General features: G+C 39.3%; 1 protein-coding gene and 1 long non-coding RNA gene across 3 annotated transcripts in view; one reads left to right on the top strand and one right to left on the bottom strand.

Annotated features, from left to right (window-relative positions):
- LOC132815314 (transmembrane protein 200A-like) overlaps positions 1-950 on the bottom strand; it is a 46,902-nt gene extending 45,952 nt beyond the window's left edge. For both annotated transcript variants that reach the window (XM_060824165.1, XM_060824164.1), the window contains exon 1: positions 554-950. The gene's annotated coding sequence lies outside the window, so the exon portion shown is untranslated. The remainder of the gene's footprint in view (positions 1-553) is intronic.
- Positions 524-20,153, top strand: LOC132815315 (uncharacterized). The gene is made up of 3 exons (XR_009644638.1): positions 524-736; positions 8,232-8,341; positions 19,266-20,153. It is a non-coding gene; the product is annotated as an uncharacterized LOC132815315 (long non-coding RNA).
- Positions 20,154-20,647: the final 494 nt, after the last annotated feature.

The following is a 20,647-nucleotide window of genomic DNA, read 5'->3' on the forward strand; positions in this document are numbered from 1 at the left end:
AGCATACAGATTGCTAATTGATAGAATTTATTTCCTCCCAAAAAACTTTCTTTGTTAAATTTTAGATTCAGGTTTGTTTATGTTTTTATCTGTTGTGCCCTACTGGGAATTAACAGATGTATATGTCATCTCACATTTGTTGACTTTTTAGTTATTTTGTTTGAAAGCATACGAAAACAACAACAACTTTAGAATGGATTAATGACAATCAAACAAAGATTTGATGATGCAAAGTTTCCTAGAAAATGAAAAACTGTAAGTGCCCACTTCACACTTTTTAGACAATAAATAAATGGCATTGCATCTTCCAAGTCTTTTATCACTTAAGAGTAAATGAAATAGGCTTAGTGCTCACCGAGATCTCAGGAAATAACACTATTGCATTAACAAACAAAAAAAAGTCGCGTCCAGAAATCGCGAACTGATTAACTTTGGAAGAGGTTTGTTTAGAGATTTTTAAAAAGAACATTGAGCAGAGGTTGCTGCTGACAGCTTGACTCGCCCACTTCAAAATGGAGGCCGGCAAGAGACGGCTTCAAGGGGCTTCACTTACCAGAGTCTGACGGCTTGGCTTAGTCCGGGAGTCTGGTCCTCGGTGGGATCTTGTCAGGGATGAGGTTTGGCCTTTCCAGCCGCTCTCGGCTTCACGGCCGGCTCGGGGGAAGGCGAGGCATCGCCCGGAGAAACCCTGTAGGCCGCTGCCCATCTTGTCCGAGGGGAGACGGTAACCATTTGGGTAAGTTTTTACATTTTCCACCCACTCTGCCTCCTGACACCCCCCAAAAAAAACCACACACACAAGCCGAAAAGTCTCCGATTGTGTTTTGTCGCTGTTTATCTCCTTGCGGCTGCTCATCTGATGAGAAGCTCCCTGACTTCGCCGTTGCTAGGATACCGTCGCTGCAGCTTCTGAGGGAGTAACTGCCATTTAAACTCTGCTCTTCCAACAACAAAACCTGTCTGTCTAACTGCTCATTTAAAACCTCGTTCTTCATCGCCTGAAAAACAAAGTGTAGCACTGGCCAGCCGAGCTGAGGAAAATCACTGGCATTCTGATTTACTATTTTTTTTTTATTCTAATTTAATGCTGTTTCTCTTTTTGATTCTCATTTAATACTGTTTCTCTTTTTGATTCTGACTTAATACTGTTTCTTTTTTTATTCTGATTTAATATTGTTTCTTTCTTTGAGAAAGTAGCAGACATCCAGCCAGATCTATGTGCAACACCCCCCAAGCAAAGCAAAACATGCATCCCACTGATTGAAAAATTTATCCCCTAGCAGAAAAAGAACTTCACACAGCAAACTGTGCCCCTGGAAGCTGGTACTGTGAGATATACCATTAGTGACAATATTCTTAGTCAATGTAGAAACAAATGTTAGAATTTTATGCCCTACCTTATCTACTTTTATCACTGAGTTAAAACCATCCTTTTAACTATTCATTTTTCGTAGCTTGTGTTCTTACCCACTAGTGCATTTTATCTTTGCAAAGTCCTATGTACAGCTGCGACCGCAGGGTTTTTTTGTGTGTGTGTGCTTAGTCATCACGCTGTGTAAGGGAATATGATCGTTATCTTCCCATTGCATTAAAAAACCATAATCAGCAAACTAAGTGACACCCAAATGCATTAAGTTCTTCACTGATCTGTTTATTCCAGCTACATCATCGGTTTGCGCTTTTACTTCCACTGTCATTTGAACTTCCAAGTGAAAATTGTTACCTAAGAAAAATTCCTGTTATCAATTAATTTTGTACTGTGGTTGAAATAATTTCTAGTACCATCTATCAAAATACGCTTCAGATGCTGTGGGTACAGTAAAAGTGTCATTTGGAAACTAACTGTTGAGCATCGCATCACATACAAAGTCGTTCATCAAAGATTTTAACTTCCAATTAGGGCTTTTTGTCTTTTTTTATTCTTTTATGGGATGCAAGCATTGCCAGCAAGGCAAATATTTGTTGTCTGTCCCTCATTTCCCTCGTGAAAATGAGAGTGAGCTTAGTTTTTAAACTGTTGTGGTCCATCTTGGTGTAGGTATACAATGAGTAATAGTAATATAGCTCCAACTCATAACTGTGTGTGTCTTGAAGGAAAATATGCAGGTGGTGGTGTTCAGGCGTGTCTGATTCCTTTATTTTTTGAGGTGTTTGAGGCTTCAGGTTTGGGAGATGCTATTGAACAAGGGCTGACACATTTCTGCAGTGCATCTTAGTGCTGACAGTGTTTCTGGACAGTGTTAACGATGCTAACGATGGCAAATTCAGGGATGGTAACACTGCTCGAATAAAACAAAGAATTGAAGATGCTGGAAATTTGAAACAAAAACAGAAATATCAGGCAAAACTGGCAGCTTGGTAGCATCTGTAGGATTTGAAATGTTAACTTTGCTTCTTTCCCATGGATGTTGCCAGACCTGCTAAATTTCACCAGTAATTCTGATTTTGTTATTGTAACGTTACTGAATGTCATGAGCAGATGACATTCTGTCTTTTTGGTGATGCTTATAGCCAAGCACTCTGTGGTAAAATCGTTACTTGCCACTTAAGGGTTAAGCCTTGTGATGTTAATGTCTTGTTGCATATGGACATAGAATGCTTCAAGATCCATAAAGTTGCAAATGGCATCTTGTACTATGAAATTATCAGTGAATATATTTGCCATTGTCCTTACAATGCAGGGAAGATTGCTGATGGAGCAACTGAAGATGTTTGGGCCTTAGACACCACAGGGAGGAACTTTGGAGCTCTTGTGGTACAGTGGTAGTGGCCATCCTTGGACCAGATGGCCTGGATTTAAAGCGCATCTGCTTCAGAAGTGTGTACTAATATCTCTGAACAGATCAGTTAGAAAATATCTACACCGAAGAATTGTTGTAGTGACTCTTAGTCCTGAGATGCTTGGCTTTCAACAACCACAATCCTCTCTTCCTTTGTGTGAGGTATAATTCCAACCAGTAGAGAGGTTTTTCTATTGATTCTGATTGAATTCTGTTTTGAATGTATGTTTGCTCACTGAGCTGGAAGGTTTGTTTTAGACATTTGTCACTATACTAGGTAACATCATCAGGTAACAAGTTGGTTAGACCAGGGAAACCCTGTGGATGTTATCTACCTAGACTTCAAAAGGCCTTTGATAAAGTACCTCACGGGAGGCTGCTGAGTAAGGTTAGGAACGCTGGTGTTTGAGGTGAGCTACTGGCATGGATTGAGGATTGGCTGTCTGACAGAAGGCAGCGAGTTGGGATAAAAGGTTCTTTTTCAGAATGGCAACTAGTGTCCCACAGGGTTTGGTGTTGGGGCTGTAGCTGTTCACTTTATATCTTAATGATCTGGAGGAAGGGACTGGGGGCATTCTGGCAAAGTTTGCCAATGATACAAAGTTAGTTGGATAGGCAGGTAGCTCTGAGGAGGTGGGGAGGTTGCAGAAAGATTTAGACTGTTTAGGAAAGTGGTCCAAGAAATGGCTGATGAAATTCAATGTGAGCAAATGTGAGGTCTTGCAATTTGGAACAAAGAATACAGGCTTAAACTATTTGCTAAACGGTGAGAAAATTCATAAAGCTGAAGTACAAGGGATCTGGGAGTGCTAGTCCAGGATTCTCTAAAGGTTGACTTGCAGGTTGAGGTCGTGGTTAAGAAAGCAAATGTGATGTTGTCATTCATCTCAAGGGGTTTGGAATGTAAAAGCATCAATGTGTTACTGAGACTTTATGAAGCTCTAGTTAGGCCTCATTTAGAATACTGTGTCCAGTTTTGGGCCCCACACCTCAGGAAGGACATGCTGGCATTGGTGATCCCTGGAATGGTAGGCCTAACATACAATGAATGGCTGAGGATCCAGGGATTGTATTCATTAGAGGTTAGAAGGTTGAGGGGAGATATAATAGAAACTTAGAAGATAATGCATGGTTTAGAAAGGGTGGACGCTGGGAATTTGTTTCCGGCAGGTGGAGATACTAGGACTCGTGGACACAGCCTTAGAAGTAGAGGGGGTCAATTTAAAATGGAAATGAGGATACATTTCTTCAGCCAGAGAGTGCTGGGCTTGTGGAATTCATTGCCATGGAGCGCAGTAGAGGCTAGAATGTTAAATGTCTTCAAGGCAGAGATGGATAAATTCTTAATCTCGCAAGGAATTATGGAATATGGGGAGAGGTGTTGAGATACCCATCAGCCATGATTGAATGGTGGAGTGGACTCGATTGGCTGAATGGCCTTACTTCAACTTCTATGTCTTATGGTCTTATCAGTGAGCCTCCAGGGAAGTACTGGTGGTATGGTCCACTTTTTATTTATGTGTTTAGGTTTCCTTAGTGATGTCATTTCTGGTTCTTTTTCACAGGTGGCGGTAAATGGGATCCAAATCAATATGCTTGTTGATAGACTTCTAGTTAGAATGCCATGCTTTTAGGAATTCTCACGCGTGTCTCTGTTTGGCTTGTCCTAGGATGGATGTCCCACTCGAAGTGGTGTCCTTTCTCCTCTGAATGCAAAGATACTAGTGAGAGTGGGGCATGTCGTTTTGTGGTTAGTTGATGTTCATGCATCCTGGTGGCTAGTTTTCTGCCTGTTTGTCTAGAAACCCTAGCCACTCTCCCTGACATCAAAGACATCCTGGAAATGACTGTCAGCTACTCAGACACCTTGGCAGCCCACAAACCCACCAACACACTAAAATGGCAGCTAATGAACTTGAAAGACCCTACACAGACAAGCAAAAAAAAATGTAATTTACAAAATATCTTACAAGAACTGTAACAAACACTACATTGGACAAACAGGAAATGACATCAACCCAAAGAAACCTAAGCACATAATTAAAAAGTGGGCAATACCACCTGTGCTTCACTGGAGGTTCACTGATGATGCTACCTAGTATGATAACGAAACATCTGAAAACAAATCTTCCAGCTCAGTGAGCAAATTTACATCCAGAACCTCAACCTGAGCTACAAATCTTCTCAAAACTTGCTGAATTCTGTTTTGTTAGGACTTCTTGATGCTCAGTCAAACAAATGCCATCTTGATGTCAACAGCAGTCACACTTGCCTCACCTCTAAAATGTTAACTTATTTGTCCTTTTTCTAGACAGAGGCTGCAATGAGGTTTGAAGCCAAGTAGCCTTGATTTTAAAAAAGAAGAATTCCTTCTTTATTCTTTCAAGGGATGTGGGTGTTCACAGCAATGCCACTATTTATTGCCCATCCCTAATTGCCCAGAGGGTTTTTCAAAGTTAACCAATTTGCAGTGGTCTGCAGACAGGTGTAGCCCAGCCTAGGTAAAGATGGCAGATTTCCTTCCCTAAAGGATATGGTCACTAATAGGGTTTTTATTCCCGATTTTTGTTGAATTCAAGTTTTACCATCTGCTGTATGCTTTGAACCTCTGCCTCCAGAACACTAATCTGGAGTGCAGTTGCATTATCACGATGTCATCACCTTCATCTTCTAATGGAACCCAAACTAAGTAACTAGTGAGCAGGTATTAACCATGATAGATGATAGATGACACTCCCATAAATTTGCTGAATCTCAAGAGTTGACTGAAGAGAGAATAATTGGTGGGATTAGATTTGTCCTGCTTTTGTGGAGCTGGACAATTTTTCATATTGTTGGGTTAATGGCAGTTTAGCTGCACTGAGATAGCTTCGCTAATGACGCTGTTAAATCTGAAGCACTAGTCTTTTGTACTATAGTTGGAATGCTGTCAAGGTCCATTTCCTTTGCTATATCCAGTGTTTCTTGATATCAGCTGGAGTGAATTAAATTTTTTGAAGACTGATTTGTGATATTGGGGACAGCAGGAGGAAACAGACATGGATCATCCACTTCTGCCAAATGTTTCAGATTTCTTTGAAGAAAAATCCTAATTTTATCTTCTCTAATTCCAGTTTATTTTACTGGTGAAGGCCATCTATAAATTGATTAATTATTTTTTCCTTTTATTTTGCCTGGTCTTTCAAATATCCGTATTCCAGAACTCAGTTCATAAGAGCTATCAATATGAAACAAAAAAAAGCATATTTAGATGAGTCATCTGTTTAACTATAACCAAAACAACATAAAGAAAAATAAAAGTCAGATTTTTAAAAGCAGAAGTGTAGAATTTGTGATTAGTTGTATTAGGATATGAACAATGCTAGCAAACTCACGTTTTCTTTCAATCCATAGTTGTCCTCTTATTCCAGATGAAGGGCTTATGCTCGAAACGTCGAATTCTCTATTCCTGAGATGCTGCCTGGCCTGCTGTGCTTTGACCAGCAACACATTTGCAGCTGTGATCTCCAGCATCTGCAGACCTCATTTTTTACTAAAGTGGCACTGGGCCTATTTCTTTCCGAACTGTGGCATTATATACACTGATAATGCTCCCACAATTATATTATGTAGGAATTACCAGAATTTGAAATCAGTATGCAAGCAAATGGTAATAAATGTCCAAGCAAGTCAGAATGGTGTATAACTTGGAGAGGAGCTTGAAATTGTCAGTATTTGCATAATCTTGCTGCTCTTGTCCTGTTTCATAGTAAAGCTTGTGGAATAGGTTAGTATCTTGAGCGAAAGATGGCACCTTCGACATTGTAGCATTCCCTCTGGACTCAACTGAAATGTCAGTCTAGGTTGCATACACAGGACCTTCTGTGTCATTTTAATCTATGTTCTTCTGACCCAAATATAAGAGAATTGCCCTGAGTCAAACTGACATCCTGTTCTAACTGAGTTAGAGAAGAAGAATTCATTGGTGGACTCATTTCAAATTCACATCATTCTGGATTAGTGGTGCTGGAAGAGCACAGCAGTTCAGGCAGCATCCAAAGGCAGTGAAATTGATGTTTCGGGCAAAAGCCCTTCATCAGGAATAAAGGCAGTGAGCCTGAAGTGTGGAGAGATAAGCTAGAGGAGGGTGGGGGTGGGGAGAAAGTAGCATAGAGTACAATGGGTGAGTGGGGGAGGGGATGAAGGTGATAGGTCAGGGAGGAGAGGGTGGAGTGGATCGGTGGAAAAGGAGCTAGGTAGGTAGGACAAGTCTGGACAAGTCATGGGGACAGTGCTGAGCTGGAAGTTTGGAACTAGGGTGAAGTGGGGAAAGGGGAAATGAGGAAACTGTTGAAGTCCACATTGATGCCCTGGGGTTGAAGTGTTCCGAGGTAGAAGATGAGACGTTCTTCCTCCAGGCGTCTGGTGGTGAGAGAGCGGCGGTGAAGGAGGCCCAGGACCTCCATGTCCTCGGCAGAGTGGGAGGGGGAGTTGAAATGTTGGGCCACGGGGAGGGAGAGATGACACTAGATCTCACTGCTTAATTTCATCCCAATTTCCATTGATAATCTATTCAAATTTGCACTGGACAGAAAAAATAAATTTGCCACACCGAATTTTTGGATTTTAGAATAGGGTAATTCACAACCTTTTTTTTCATCACTTTTACCATTTGTCTCTTCATAATAATTTTAACTCCAATTGAGCTGGTTTAAAAAAGCACAGAAATGGTAAAGTTTAAAAAAAAATGCAGACCATGCACAGTTCTGAATCTTTTTTTTGCTTACACATGTAATAAATTCAGATTTATTAGTGCTGTTCTTATTCTGAGATCTGGGCTATGTAGGACTTTAGTGGCATGTTCTTATTTCAGTATTCTTGTTTTTTTTTGTGTTCTAACCTTGCTCCGCTTTTCTTGAGATAATTAATAGCTAAACTCTAAAACCTCAAATGGCTAAATCATTGTAAACAATATCTGGCTGAAAATAAGATTTTTGCCTTCCTGATAGTGTTTGACATTGGGGTGACTGGAATGTGAGTTTTATTTTTAAAAATAAAGACAGAAGGCACATTTTAACAGTAGCTCATAAAATCTGGTTTATTGTACAAGGCTGCATCTGTGTACTATCTACAGAGAGATTAAGAAAGTTATGCAATTAGCATCTCAAAGGAACACGTTTAGACTATACTTGCCAGCATATGCAGCAGATTTAAACATAGAATAGGTTTAAAATGGCAGATGGTATTCAGATTTCCAATTAAGCACATGCTATTAGAATTTTTAGCAATATAATAATACATAATGGTATCTGGACATAGTGAATCAAGATAATTAGAAAATACTTTTCCTAATTATTCAGTCTTTAAATTCTATTTTTATTGAGATTGTAAATATAATTGCCAATTAAGTGACAAATGTATAAGCAGTTATGATGCTCTTGTCTAATTCACCTGACCATTGTTGTTTCAAAGCTACATGGATTCCATATACAGTAGTCAGCAAGGTCCAGTGAATGTGAAATATACCAAGAACTGGATGAGTACAGCAGCGTTCTGGTTGTGCAGCAGCAGTTTGATTTCAGGTGAGCAATTTGTGTCTGTAATAACATAAAATCCAACACTCACAGAATATGTTTCTGTAATTTTATTTTACATTTTTTTGGAACATTTCTGCTCAGTGTGCCTTTTTAGATTTTTTTTTTTACATAATGAGATAAATCTAATATCAGTTTGTAAAAGTATTTACAGAAATACTGCAAGTATTAAAATTAAAAATAAAGAAAATGCTGGAAATACTCTGCAAGCAGAATCTCAAAGGAGAGAAACAGAGTTAATGGGTCAAATTTTCATTTGGCTGAGGAACAGAAACTGAGTTGGGTAGGCTGGCAATTTCACATTACCAACTATTGTACCGGTTGTGCGGACATTTACCTGTGTCAAAAGTCAGGTTGGAAATGCTTTGGATACTGCAGGGGTGCAGGTGATGCTACTCACCTACAAATGGCAGATTGTCATTTAAGTCAATTAAAGAACCTATTAAACCTGCTGTCATGACATTGGCTGGTATTTTCCAGTACACGTCTGAGGCTGCTGAGTCCACAATGTGCTTGATGAATTTAGGCACTTGCCCAGTGGCAGACTGCGAATGGTAAATATTCCAGGCCGTTTTACCTCTCAAGTATAGCCACTCAAGAGTCACAGATGTTATGGTGCAGAAGGAGGCTGTTTGGCCCATTGTTTCTGCACCAGCTTTCCAAATGAGTTCCATGATTTAATGCCATTCTCCTGCTTTTTTCCCCAAAATCTTACACATTGTTTCTTTTTCAAGAATCAGTCAATGCCCTTTTGAATGTATCAATTGTAATGCTACCACCACATTTCCAGGCAGTGCATTCCCCACCCAAACATGCGCCGTGTGGTAAAGCTTTCTCTCACCTTGCACTTACTTCCTTTGGAAATCAATCCATGTGTATGCTCTTGTTTTTGAACCTTCCTTTAGATTCATTCACATATTGTGAGTATCATTGAGCCTGCCTTACCTGCCCATCCTAGATGTCCTTGGGAAAGTAGTAGGGAGCTGTCTTCTTGAATTACTGCAGTTCATTTGTTGTAGGTAGACCCACAATGCTGTTAAGCTGGGAGTTCAAAGATTTTGACCCAGTAGCAATGAAGAAATTGTGCTGTATTTCCAAGTCAGAACATTGTGCAGCCTAGAGACAAACTTGCAGGTGTGGTGTTTCCATGTAACTGCTGCCTTTGTCCTTCTGGGTGGTAATGGGTGTGGGTTTGGATGGTACTATCTATGGAGCCGTGGTTAATTTCTACACTGCATCTTGTAGATGATATACACCATGGAGCTTTTACCAAATAACACCATGAGAGATTTAGATTTAGATTTGGATCTTATTTGTCAAGTGTACTCAAGTACAGATGTACAGGTATACAGCAAAGTGTATAATGTCGCCACACAAGGTGCCATCTTGGGTACCAAGGTATAAAAAACTTATGGCAGAGTACAAAAAAGTTGCAAATTGTCAGGGATAATGGTACTTCTTTGAAATGGAAATATTCTGAAAATTCTCTGAAAAAGAGAAACCGAGCTAAAAAGCTAAGTATTACTTCATAGAAGAAATAGAAAAAACAAATATCATATTGCAAATAAGCTAGCAGTTGTCCACATCTGGTAGATGTATTATATTATAATTATAATTCAATATAATTTCGTAGAATAACCTTGAATTTGAGACACTGCCTGTGACTACGGAGGAGGCAGGTTCAATTTAAGCATTCCAAAGGCAATTAGACTGTTATTTGAAGCGGAAGATGGTGTACGGTTATAGGGAGAAGGTAGGACAATGACACTAATTGATGTGCTAATTCATAGAGACAGTGGCGACAATGGGGACTGAATGGCCCCTTTTGTGCAGTAATAATTCTATGAAGCAATGAGCTGTGTTGCATTCAGAAAGTCTGTGGCGACCAAACATCTCTGTCAGAACAAAGGATGTTTGATGTAGGAAACACCTGCAATGGGTATTGTGGCTTCAATTTTGGGGCAAAGGCAAGTTGTTGGGTAGGTTGGAGGGAACTTTAATTTGTACTAATCGTTTTAAAAATAGATGCTTTTTTAGTATCAAAAAGACACTTCAAATGCATGTAAATTGTTAATAAATCAGAAAAATATCTATATACAGTACGTGTCTCCATTTTTAAGTTTATAAGCGCATATGGATAAAATTAGGAAATGGTGAAAAACAGAGTTGAATATTAGAACATTAGAGCCAAGACATCATATGGTGTGGTGAGCCACAAAAAATGAGAAAATATACATATTTTTATCTTATGTCATTCCTCCTTTTTTCTCCCTTTGAAATCTTTGTACCTGTCCACAAGCAGGCCATGTTTTTGTGAAGAATACTTTAATAATTTTTTGTGGAGAAGCACTTCATCAGAGCCTTAAAATCCAGACACAGACTAGCCATCAATGCCCTCAACACTAGGAAATCAGTACAGTAGTGACATTCATTACAGCAAGAGTGGCTGAGTTCACAATTTCATTTGCCATCTAAACATATTGATTTGTGTTAAGTGACAAGCAAAATAGATCAGAAGAATAATTCTAATGTTGGGTACTGCATTTGGGGAGTGATGTGCACATCTTGGCCAACAGCAGTACTTTAATCCATGCCTTTTTACTCACTGTAAGTATCTTGGCAGTTTGCTGATTATTCTGTGGCAGAGTCCAATGACATACATCGTGTTATTGGCATTAATAAATGGAATTGAACAATAAATCCTTTTAAGATGCTTTACCTTTTGTAAACTGCACGCCTGCTGTACCTAGTAGTGTCTTCCTGGTCCCATTCATACTTTTGTCCCTAGGATCGGTACTGTTTGTGAAGAAGGCTATCTGACCTTTTGCCTGGGTGTTTGTCGATTTGTAGGTATGAATGTAGTGTAATAACCCCCAAATAAGACTGGAAGCAAAGAGCTCATTTCCTGAGCAACCATTTTTTAAAAAAATGTAAATGTAACTTTTTGTTTGTCAGGGCCTATGTATAGCAGCGTTCTGAAAGCGAATGCAAATACCTCACTCTTTATTTTTACTGAAACTGCCACTTACTATCTCTGAACTCTGGATAAGCTGATTAACTGTTAGCATTTGTATCAAGTGTTCAAACTATAAAATTGATGGTAGATGTGGCAAATCTGAAAAAAAATGTCTTGCACATTGCTACAGGGTAACTTGCTTCTGCAGAAGGATGTACAGTCCATATTTTCTAATCCATTCAGTTGCTTAAGCAGAATTGAGATTGTACTTGACAGGAAATTGCTGATATACCTCTGTGTGTCACTGTTCTTTGGTGCAAGAGTCTCAGCACCCCACAAGAAGGAAACTCAAATACATTGTTTGAAAAGCCATTTCATTTTCAGAATATTTCCATTTCAAAGAAGTACCACTACCCCTGACAATTTGTAACTTTTTTGGACTCTGCCGTAAGTTTGGCTGAAAGTGACAGTTTCTTTTGAATACTGCCACTTTCCTGGCCAAAGTTTTATAGCATGCAAGTTTTGAAAAACAAATAGAATTTCAGGAGTAATGCAAATGATTCTTTGTACGACTGAAACTCTTGTCATTCATAACTTTGTATGATGGGGAAACATTGAATGCAAAACAACCTACTGTTCTAAAATTCTTCCACAGTTTAAAGTTTAGTCCACTTGTATTTTTCCATGTTTGAAATTCTTTCAACATTTCATAAATTATTCATCTTAAAGATACATTATTCATTCATGTGATCTAGATATCGCTGGCAGTGGCAATATTTATTACACTCACTATTTACACTTGATTAGCTGATGGCAAGCTGGTTTCTTGAACAGCTGCAATCAGTTTGATGAAGATAATTGCATTGTTCTGGTTGAGAGTTACAGTATTTTGACCCAGCGATAAAGAAAGAATGGTGAATTTTAAAAACAAGGAATAAAAGAAAAATATTCCAGGTCAGGATGCTGTGAGCACTGGAGGGGAACTTGGAATTGGCAGTGTTTCTTTGCGCCAACTGCCCTTTTCCTTCTAGAAGTAGTGGTTACCAGTTTGGAAGGTGCTTCTGCAGAAGCTCTGGTAATTTGCTGCAACATGTCTTGTGGATGGTACAAATATGTCTTGCTGGTGACACAGTTTGATTTTTATTCATTCATGGAATGTGACGTCACTGGCAGGACCAACATTGATTACCCATCTCTAATTATCCTTGAACAGAGTTGCTTACTACTCCAATTTAGAGGGCACTTAAGAGTCAACTGCTTTACTGTGAGTCTGGAGTCACATGTAGGCCAAAACAGGTAAGGATACCATATTTCCTTCCTTAGAGGACTTTAGTGACTCCAATGAATAGTTTGGCAAACAACAATGGCTACATTGAATGTCAAAGCAATGTGGATAGCTTATTTCTTGTTTGAGATGAGCATTGCCTCACATTGGCACAACTGTTGTCTGCCACTTAATGAGCTCAAGCTCGAGTGCTGACAGGATTTTGCTCCCTGTAGACACAAACTGTTTCAGTATTGGAGGAGTCATGAAAGGCATTGAACAATGTACAATCATCAGCAAATATCACCACTTCTGACTTTAGGATGGAGGCAAAGCAATTGAAGCAGCTGAAGATAGTTGACCCCCAGGAGGTTGGCCTGAGATATACCAGCAGCAGGATTGCAATGATGTCTTTGGGCTGCACTGATTGACCTTCAAAAATGCAGTAATTTTGATTTATGCTTGGTATGACTTCAACCAGTGGAAAGTTTAACCTCAATTTCTGTTGACTTCTGTTTGCAATGGCTACTTTATGGTTGAATTCTACATCGATGTCAAGAACAGTCAATCTCTCTTCTCCTCTGGTACAAGAACTTCTTTGTTCGTATTTGGGACCAAGGCTATAGTGAGGCCTGGAGATATGCACTCCTGGCAGAACCGAAACTGAATGGCAATTCACAGTTATTTGGGATAAAGTTCTGAATAAAAGCACTGTCAATGATACCTTGCATCATTTTTATTAAGAATAAACTAATGGGGCAGTACTTGACCAGGTTGGATTGTTCCGCATTTTGTGGATAGGACATATCTGGTCAATTTTTCATATTGTTGGTAGATAACTGTACAGCTTTACTGAGACAGTTTGGTTGAATGAGCCAGTTAGTTCCAGAGCACACCTTCAGCAGGATACTGGGAGATTGATGGGGCCCATAGCTTTCTTCATAGCTATCCCATGCACTTGACTGCTTCTTGTTAACACCTTGAGTGAGTTTCCCTGGGGTGGGGGAGTCCAGAAGTAGAGGGCATAGGTTTAAGGTGAGAGCGGAAAGATATAAGAGACCTAAGAGGCGACTTTTTCATACAGGGGTGGTGTGTGTATGGAATGAGCTGCTGAGGAAGTGATGCAGGCTAGTCCAATTGGAGCGTTTAAAAGGCACCTGGATGGATATATGAGTAGGAAGGGTTTGGAGGGATATGGGCCAGGTGCTGGCAGGTGGGACTAGATTGGGTTGGGATATCTGATTGGTATGGACGAGCTGGACTGAAGGGTCTGTTTGCACGCTGTACATCTCTATGACTAACATCTATGATGCTAGGGTTTTCACGTTGAGGTCAGGGTGGATCATCTGCTCCAGAAATCAGGATGAATATTGTTAAAAATGTTTCAATTTTATCTTTTGTACTTGCATGTTGCCTCTGCCATCATTGTAGGTGGGATATTAGAGAAATAATGTCCCTCCCATTACTTGTTTAATTGCCTATCATTATTCATTGTTGGATGTAGCAGGACTCCATATTGCTAAGCAGGGATTGCTTAGCTCTATGGTTTAATGTAACTAAACTTGCTTTTAGTCTTGTGTTATAGCTTTAGCAGGCTGGTTCCTCATTCTTTTGCTTACCTGGGGCAGTTCCTAGTATGTTCTTGCAAACACCTTGCTGAACCATTGTTTGTTATCTGACTCGATTGTAATGGTAGAATGAGGGCTATTTAGCGGCATGAGGTTATATCTTGCAGTGGAATACAATTCTATTGCTGCTGACAGCCCAGAGTTCCTCATGAGTGGTCAGTGTTTGAGCTCTTCAATCCATTTTGAATGTATCCTATTGAGCACAGTGTAGTGCCAGACATCAAAGTAGAGCATGTCCTTGATGTGAAGGTGGAGCTTCTTTTCCAAAAGTACTGTTCAGTGGCCCTTCCTCCAATGTTGTCATGAACATTTGCAACAGGTAGATTGTAAAGGCCAAATTTCTTCCCTGTATTGGCTGCACAGGCTATTAGGCAGCTATGTCTTTCAATAATAAGCCAGTTTGGTCAGCAGAGATGTTAGTAATCCACACTTGTTGATGGACACTGAAGACACCACCTCAGAGTATGTACATTGCCCATGTTACCCTGTGTTGCTCCCCAGAGGAGGAGTACTAATTCAACAGCAGACGAAGAACAGATGATTTTGCTTCTGTTTGATCTGATGCCATATATCTCATGCAATCTTGTGTCAATATTGAGCACTCCCTGGGTCATATCATCCTCCACACTATATGAACACCTTTTTTTTTATAGGAACTGTACTGCCAGTGGTGCAGAACATACCCAAGGATAGCTGGGTAGTGATTTATATAAAAATGAAAAGTGAAAAGTTAATCAAAATTTGAACACAGAATAAATTGGATAAGCTGAACACCAATTGCTACCAAATATTTGAAAAATAGAAAAAAGTATGTTTACTCCATTTTCAAATCAAACTAAGTATTCCAGATAGACCAAAGAACAGTCAAATAGATGGTTGGAATTTTAGAACAGAATCAATTTATTTTAAAAAAGTATTTTCTTATTCTATATCTAATTCGTCATGTCACTTCATAATATCATATTTAATTTTGTATACTGACTATAAACTTGTAGATTGTTTGTTTGAATGTTTAAAAAAATGCTTGACTTCAGTCTTTTATATTTTCTTCCTGAGTCCATAGTTACAAATTAATGCATGTAGTTCAAACACACACATGAAATAGGAGCAGAAGTAGGCAATTCGGCCCCGCAAGTCTGCTCTGCCATTCAGTAAAATCACAGCTGATCTGCTCTTGTTTTGAATTCCACATCCCCCAAACCACATCCCACAGCCTCAATGTTTTGATTCTTTGCCTAATGAGAATTTATCCACCTCTGTCTTAAAAGTATTCAATGACTCCTCCTCCCAGTCTTTATGGCATACAGTTTCAAAGTTGTGCAACCATAGAGATGTACAGCATGGAAACAGACCCTTTAGTCCAACTCGTCCATGCTGACCAGATATCCCAACCCAATCTAGTCCCACCTGCCAGCACCCGGCCCATATGCCTCCAAACCCTTCCTATTCATATATCCATTCTGATGATTTTTAAATGTTGCAATTGTACTAGTCTCTACCACTTCCTTTGGCAACTCATTCCTTACATGTACCACCCTCTGAGTGAAAACGTTGCCTCTTAGGTCTCTTTTAGACCCATCTTTCCCCTCTCACCCTAAATCTATGTCCTGTAGTTCTAGACTCCCCCACCCCAGGGGAAAGACTTTGTCTATTTATCCTATCCTAGCCCCTCATGATTTTATAAACCTCTATAAGGTCACACCTCAGCCTCCAGCGCTTCAGGGAAAACAGCCCCAGCCTGTACAGCCTCTCCCTATAGCTCAAATCCTCCAACCCTGGCAACATCCTTGTAAATCTTTTCTGAACCCTTTCAAGTTTCACAATATCTTTCCGATAGGAAGGAGACCAGAATTGCATACAATATTCTGAAAGTGGCCTAACCAGTGTCCTATACGGCCACAACATGACCTCCCAACTCCTGTACTCAATACACTGACCAATAAAGGAAAGCATACCAAACACATTATTCACTATCCTATTTACCTGCAACTCCACTTTACTCTCCCAAAATGCAGCACCTCACATTTATCTAGATTAAACTCCATCTGCCACTTCTCAGCCCATTGGCTCATCTGATCAAGATCCCGTTGTAATCTCAGGTGACCTTCTTCGCTGTCCACTACACCTCCAATTTTGGTGCTATCAGCAAACTTACTAAGTATATCTGGTATGCTCACATCCAAATCATTTATATAAATGATGAAAAGTAGTGGACCCAGCTGAGAAAAAAAACAAATTCTCATCCTGTCTCTCCTGAAAGACCAATGCCCAATTTTTACAGTGTCCCCTCATTCTGAACTTGCCCCATAAGAGGAAACATCCTTTCCACGTTCACTTTGTCAAGAGCACTCAAGATATTAAATTCCAGTCAAGTCACCGATTAGTCTTCTCAGCCCCACAGAAACAACTCCAGCCTGCCCAACCTCTCTTCGTAAGATAACATATGTATTTCCGATGCAATTTGGTAATGCTCCTCTGAACTATCTTCAATGCACTTGCATCCTTCCTCAAATAAGACAAAAGCTGGGTATGCTATATTTGAGATGCGATCTCACCAATGCCTTGAATAACTGAAGCAAAAGATTACATCCCATTAGCCTCCTTGAGCAAGTGCTGTACCTGCATTTTCTGATTTGCTTTTGTGACATAGTTGCTTTTATTTAGGTTTGAAGTACTCGTCTTAGATCCAATCTTCTTCCTTTCACATTAAATATAAAATTCAATCATAATGTGGTCACTGATACCTTGGAATGCTTTTATTGTGAGGTCATTAACTCTGTCACATTCCACAATAACAAGTTTAACATAACCTGACCTCTAGTCAGTTCCAAAATGAGCAGCTCCAAAAAGAACTATCTCAAAAGCATCCTTATCTAGACTACTGTTGCCAATCTGATCTTTTTATAGTCACCCATAATTATTGCTGTCTCTTTATGACAATCATCTATAGTTCTTTTATACTTAGTCCAACATTTTGGTTATAGTTTGGGTGGCTGCAGATCATACTCGCACATGGTTTCTTTCTCCTACTGTTGATCATCTTCACCCAAATTCATTCCACATTCTAATCTCCTGAACCACGGCCAACTTTAACTACTGCACAAATTCCATCTTTGATTAATAATGGCCCTCTTCCACCTTTAGCTAGCTTCCTATTTTTCCTGAATGTCATATTCTCCACAATATTCAGGATTCAATCCATGTTATTCTGTTGCCACGTCTCCATAATGGCTATCTGATAGCACACATTGATGGAAAGTTCCTCTCGCTCCTCCTATTCTCATAACACGGTCCTCTTTAGCCTTGATCAAGTATCCTAAAACCTGGCACAAGACAGACAACACAAGCATACATACTTTCACTCTTTTATTGCTGAGAACAAATCCCCCTCACTTTACTATCATGTAGTATGACTGCAACATTCCTCATTGCACCTCCAACGTGAATAGCTTCCTGTACCATGGTCAGGTTGCTGCAGTCACCCCCTCATCCAAATAGGCTGGGAGAACCTCAAACCTCTTGGACAACTATAGAGGTTGACACGACTTCACTGAGTCCCCAATTAGCTTCCCTAAGAAGCACACCCTCTTGTTCCTGACCACCAACCAAATGAGAAGACCCCACATTAAATAATGCTATCTTTGCGGCAGGGAGTGGAGTGCATCATTTCCCCCTCCAACTCTATTTTGATTTAGTCTCTGCCCTTCCCTTCACTGTTTTGATCACACAGCATTGCCCTTTGATGTGAAGGACACTGCTTGACACTGGCCACTCGGGTGTTTTCCTATTTTTCTGGTGGTGGAAATTGAATAAAGATTTGTACACCTTGTCTCTCACTGTGTCTCACACCTGCACACACACACCATGGGTGCTGGGGAAAATAAGCACTACCGCAGTTAGGCGGTAGTGTGGGGGAAAAGGGAAAAAAAAAATGCTATCTTTGCGGCAGGGAGTGGAGTGCATCATTTCCCCCTCCAACTCTATTTTGATTTAGTCTCTGCCCTTCCCTTCACTGTTTTGATCACACAGCATTGCCCTTTGATGTGAAGGACACTGCTTGACACTGGCCACTCGGGTGTTTTCCTATTTTTCTGGTGGTGGAAATTAAATAAAGATTTGTGCACTTTGTGTCTCTCACTGCGTCTCACACCTGCACGCACACACTATGGGTGCTGGGGAAAAAAGAAAAAAAAAGTGTAAGAGCACTGCTTGTCAAAAATAAAAAAAAAATGCTATCCTATACAAAGAAACCAGGTGTCTTCCCCCCTCCCTGATGCATTGCCATGTCTATAGTTTAACTTCCAGCTCATAAACTCTGAACTGAAGCTGTTGAACTTCAAATTGTGATGTAACATAGTTTTTTTAAAAATATAATTTGTGTAATGCAGGTTTTGGTCCATATGTCTGAAAGGTTTTAATGATTTAACTTTTAGATACAATTGTTAACATTGGTGACTTCTTAAAAACAAAATACAGCGTGTTCCTGGTATGAAATTTAAAACAAATTCTTTGAATAAAGTACATAAAGGATGAATAAAATAATAGGTATTGTACTGTTTTCACTTTAGGAGGTTAGATTTTTTTATTCTTTTGATTTGGGAGAACACACACAACTTGGAAAAAGCTTTTGATTTTGTTTGGCAGGATGGGAGTCTTGGATGAACCTGGATGTGTAAAATAGTAGCTAATGAGAAAGGAGATTGTTTACAACAGTTAGTATTAGGTTTTAAAGCAGTTTAGCAATAAATTTCCAAGCCATAGTTTAGTTAACACCCTGAAGGGGTATTTTGAATCTGAACAAATCTCAGTTTTGCTGTGTGAAGGCTCAAGGAAGAGGCCATCAGATTCTTAACAGCAGGGAATTGAAGCTAAAGCTAAGTAAAACTCTATGTGGGATAAAGAAGGGAATTCTCTCTGGTGTTTGAGTGTGGTAAAAGAGTGCTTTAAAATCTTTAAATTTGTGTTATTTAGAGTTTGGAATATTCTGCTTCATCTTCTTTTGCGTAATAGACTGGTTTCAGATTTTAAAACCAAATCTGTAACATCACGTTATTTACATTTCAGTGAACAACTACCTCAATGAAACCAAAAACAAGATGATCTATCAAGCAAGATTTCAGTCCAGGACCTGATTTATCCAGTAATAACATCAGCTTGGATCATAAGTCACTTGTTGTAAACATGTTTGTCTTGAATCATAATGGTATCCAGGAACTCTCACATGCTGCAGCTTTGACACACCACCTGTACTATCATCACTAAGATTTAATAACTTCAGTCTGTTACTCATTTATTTCTATATATTTATTAACTTTACTACCAATTTATATACTTTGTTAAAAGTTAAAAGACTGTAACCACTTACCAGAGACTCAACAATCAGCTAGCTCTTTTCTGTGTAGTAGAATGAACATCAATTCCAAACAGCTCCAAATAATCTTGTTTTCTTTTGTTTTTTCATTCTAGTTCAGTTGTATCACCTTTAGTTTCAATATATGGATTATTTCTAATTGATACTTTAGCCATTGAATTCATATGAATAATCAAGCAAAATGTTTTTGATACAGCTCAACAAATTTCCCAGGAAATGACGCCTTTGCTAGATCCCACAGTAACGTTTACTTGGGATAAAGATTTTATCGAGTAAAAAGTGAGGTCTGCAGATGCTGGAGATCAGAGCTGAAAATGTGTTGCTGGTTAAAGCACAGCAGGTCAGGCAACATCCAAGGAACAGGAAATTCGACGTTTCGGGCCAGAGCCCTTCATCAGGAAAGTTTTTATCGATTGTTCCACTTCTATCTTACTTTTACACTAGCGCATAGCTGGTGGAATCCTAAACATCATGCAGAAATCCCACCAGTAGAAGTAGGTATATCTGTAAGGTATATACACAGGACACAATTGTTTGCTAGGTTTATTGCTATGTATTAAAGTGTTAATTTCTTCAGAGATTGCCAGCTGTTTTAATGGGGTTCCAGTAATGCATGTTTGGGGGACTCAAATATTTGATCAGAACAACATATATGCAACTACCAATACAAGAAGAATAGATGATAATGATTTGAGACTGCTTTGTAATGAGGATAGATTGACATTCTGCCCCATCAAACTCTGGAAGACCATTTGTGATCAAATCTTTAAGTCTGATTTAGCACCAGGACAAGCATATTTAAATAAGATGGCTGAGTTGTTTAGAGAACTGTGTAGTGAGACATAGAAACTATATGGATCCAGTACTGGCCTAAGCTAGCTGATTTGGTGTTGTGGTAGGGTTTTATAAATGGTGTCAGTGACTCTGGACAGATAGGAAATCAGCTATTTTTCCCTTTTTATTTTCTATTGAAACAAAGAAATTCAACGAAGAATTTTGTCCAGACCCTGGGTGGGAAAAAAGCATGAGATCCGCTTGTGATAACTTTTTGGATAAAGTAACTTGGTGATATTCA

Source organism: Hemiscyllium ocellatum, chromosome 4 (assembly GCF_020745735.1).
Source record: "Hemiscyllium ocellatum isolate sHemOce1 chromosome 4, sHemOce1.pat.X.cur, whole genome shotgun sequence".
In the NCBI taxonomy this organism is placed as follows: Eukaryota; Metazoa; Chordata; class Chondrichthyes; order Orectolobiformes; family Hemiscylliidae; genus Hemiscyllium; species Hemiscyllium ocellatum.